We start from the raw sequence: 3,770 nt of genomic DNA, 5'->3' as shown, positions 1-3,770 counted from the left end.
GATCACTAGGCACTGTGCACAACCTTTTTTACAAAGTCCTCAGCAGTGTGTTAGACCTATCTGCCGACATCATTAAACCTAGGGGCCTAGATTTCACAACAATGCATCCTAGGGTCCAGAATGCTAGGTTCTATCCTGAATTCAAGGGTTGCATAGGGGCAATAGATGGCACTCACATTCCTGTGGTCGTGCCAAGTGATAAGTTTATGCAGCACATGTGTCGGAAGGGCAAGACAACCCAGAATGTCATGGCCGTTTGTGACTTTGATATGATCTTTACTTTTGTCCTTGCTGGCTGGCCTGGATCGGTGCATGACATGAGAGTGTTAGATGATGCACTCACAAAGTACAGAGATTTCTTCCCTAAGGCGCCTAGAGGTACACACGTTGCTGCTAGTTCAATACTGTTTTCTAATTGAAGCTTGTTAAACTTACAGGTACTTACTGCTGCAGAGAAGTACTACCTGGTGGACTCAGCGTATGCAAACCGCCCTGGGTTTCTGTCTCCTTACTGGCAAACCAAGTATCACATCCAAGACTTTCAAAACGCCCCTGAACCACAAGGTATTAAGGAGATATTCAATTATGCGCATTAATCTCTTAGAAATGTCATCGAAAGGGTGTTTGGAGTGTTGAAGATGAAATGGCACATATTATTTAACATCCCATCGTATCCACCTGAGACACAGACACATATAATAGTTGCATGCATGGCTTTGCACAACTTCATCAGGATCAATGGTGACTTGGATGGTGACTTTGGTATGCTAGACATCAATGTGAACTATGCGCCTATTGAAGCATATGTGGATTAGCCTGAGATAGAGCCTGCTCCAGACAATGCGGACATGGAATGCATGAATGCATTCTGAGACAGGCTGGCTCATCATTTGTTTAATAGGTCGTGAATAATCTGAGATTGAGAAGATGTATTTGCTTATGTACTATCCGAATGTCTGTAACAATTTTTGGTGGATTTGACTACATTTTACTTGAGTTTTTGAATATGCAATAAAGTGTGTAGAGCTTATAGTTGTTCATGCAATTGTGCATGACAACGTACTGGGGGCATGCAAAATTTCCATCATGACAACATGGCTTGTCACACAATACTATGTTGCCTGTTGCATGCACTTCCATCACAATATCACACACATGCAGATGTTTCAGTCTGATGAGTAGTATATGATGCCCTGGAACACCTCACAGAAGAGAAGACCCAGCATGTGATAAGCCATGCACAACGTACTGCACATTTCCTGACACAGTATGCAGAATTTGGGTAAACAGTAACTCCAAAGTTTGGGGGTGCAGAATTTGGGAACTAAACAAGGGCGTGTCTGTACTCCATTACTTGTCTATTGAAGATTTAAGATCTCAGTATTAATTCTAAACATATGTTGGCTTTTGCATGGTAGATTAAAGTGTATTTTCCAAATGGGCAAGAAGGCAGGGGTTTTCTGAGTGTCGGTGTTTCGAGTTGCCACCGATGAGTTATTTTGCGTCTGGCCCGGATGGTGTGCTAAGATGACACAATATTTATTCTGGTTCGGGCAGAATGTGCCTATGTCCAGTTCGTTGCTGTTGCTCGTGTTACTAGCACTGAAAGTTCGTAGTAGGGGTTACAAACGGTCGAAAGAGGGACGGGTCCCAAGTCTCTGGTGGTGTGTTACGATGAGTTCCGATCGGTTCGGATTTGATTCGAGCTCGGATGTGTTCGGATGCCGGATCGGTCATACGATGTGCGATGCCCCTTAATGGGACGCCCTGCTTTCCCTTTTATAGGTTAAGGAAAAGCAGTGGTTACAGCGGAGGAAAAAGAGGAGAAATGAGAAGGAGAAGAAGTCCTCCAGAATCGCCGGGTCCTTCTTCTCCTTTATGCGGGTTCCACCGACCTTGTAGACATCAATAGGGACAGCTTCCCATCGTGGCCCTGTCCGTCACTAGCGCCATGTGCAGGCATCGTCTACCGGTCATGGTGCTCCACTTCGTCCTGGCGGACGTCGTTGTGAACTGATGCATCTATCAGGGTTCGTACGAGGGTTAGGCAGAATAGTTTTGGTACGCCCGATGCTGTTCCTGATGTTAATCCCCAGGTATGGTCCGTCATGGCCACGGGTTATATCGGGGCATGTCGGTCTTTTCCTTGATGTGAGAGCCTCGACCCAGACCCATATGCTTGGACCTAGAGTGGTCGGCGACGGTATGGGTCCCCGTCGGGCGAGACGGAGCCCTCGGCCTCGAGGTCGGGCGAGATGGAGCGCGAACCCAAGGCTCAGGTGAGGCGGAGCTCAAACCCAAAGGTCGGACGAGGCGGAGCCCGCTCCCAGAGGTCAGGCGAGCCCGCGACCTCGGTGTCGGGCGAGGCGGAGCCACCCTTAGGGGTCGGACTAGGAGGAGCCCGCAACCTCGGTGTCGGGCGAGACGGGGGCAACCCTCAGGGGTCGGGCGAGGTGGAGCCCATGGCCTCGGTGTCGGGTGAGGCGGAGCCAACCCTTAGGGGTCGAGCAAGGCTAAGTTTGCGTACCCGAGGGTCGGTCGAGACGGAGCTTGGACCCAAGGGTCAGGCGAGGCAGAGCGCGGGCCCAAGGGTCGGGCGAGACGGAACCCTGCCCTCAGAGGTCGTGCGAGGCGGAGCTTGCGTATCGAGGGTCGGCAAGAGTTGTAGTTACGCCCTTGACCGCTCGGATGAATTAACGTCGATGGTTATCAGCTCCTCCTCTTCGGGTACTCTGGTGTTGGTCCCTAACACTGAGGCACTATGATTTGGATTACAATGTTGCTTATATGCAAGCCAAATCTTTTCCTGGTCTTCAAGAAGTATTTCTCGGTCCTCAATTGCAAATTGGGCCTCACAGCCAGGTAGTAGCTGTAGGCCGTGGCTTCTAAGTCTGGCAAATTATTGGCTGCAGCTGTGATAGTGACTGATGTGCCGACTGAGAATTATATGACCTCTACGTGCAAAATCACTAGGGTGCGCTGCTGCTGGATTTCTGCTCTAGCTGAATCTATAATCATATTCAGTGAACTATATCTTTTGGCAACTAAATTTCCACTTTGATTACACAATTCTTGTTCTGTGTGACTTTATTTTGTCTGATCTTTATTTTTTGTGCCAGTGTGGACTTGGAGGGCCTCTTGTTGATTTTGAAGGGAACTTTGTTGGAATGAACTTTTATAACTCGGAAGGGAATACATTCCTACCAAGGAACAAAATTCAAAAATGCTTGAGTGTAATCTGGTACGTTGTATACTTAAATCTATAACTATTCAAATTCAAATTCAGAGCTAAGATCAGGACTGAGGCTAGTGTTGGAAAGTACTTCATCAAGCCTTATTTGAATTCAGGGACTAAAGTTTAGTCTTCAGTAATCCGGGAGATAAATTTATTAAACCTAATTAATCCATCATTTGCACATATGTTACTGTAGCACCGCATTGTCAAATTATGGACTAATTAGGCTTAAAAATTTTGTCTCGTAAATTAGTCGCAATATGTACAATTAATTATTTTTTTAATTTATATTTAATACTCTATATATGTATCAAACAATCCGATGTGATAGGGAATAAAATGTAGCGAGAATAAACAAACAAATCTATTTACCGGACTCAAGTCTAGACCCTAAACTTTAGGCCGTAAACTTTAGAACACGGCAAAAACAACCTGCCCCACCCTCTCCACCGGCTATACTTGGCCATGCAGCACGAGGCACGATGGCACGACACGAAGCACGAAAAAAAGCCCGACACGAACCCGGCACGGCCCG

The 3,770-nt window shown here is 46.8% G+C and overlaps 1 long non-coding RNA gene across 1 annotated transcript; it reads left to right on the top strand.

The window, feature by feature from the left end:
• Nucleotides 1–1,417: 1,417 nt before the first annotated feature.
• LOC136473555 (uncharacterized) lies at nt 1,418–3,270 on the top strand. The gene is made up of 3 exons (XR_010762676.1): nt 1,418–1,464; nt 2,757–2,974; nt 3,120–3,270. It is a non-coding gene; the product is annotated as an uncharacterized lncRNA (long non-coding RNA).
• Nucleotides 3,271–3,770: the final 500 nt, after the last annotated feature.

This window comes from Miscanthus floridulus, chromosome 8, assembly GCF_019320115.1.
Source record: "Miscanthus floridulus cultivar M001 chromosome 8, ASM1932011v1, whole genome shotgun sequence".
In the NCBI taxonomy this organism is placed as follows: domain Eukaryota; kingdom Viridiplantae; phylum Streptophyta; class Magnoliopsida; order Poales; family Poaceae; genus Miscanthus; species Miscanthus floridulus.
This window is presented reverse-complemented; position numbering and strand designations above follow the sequence as displayed.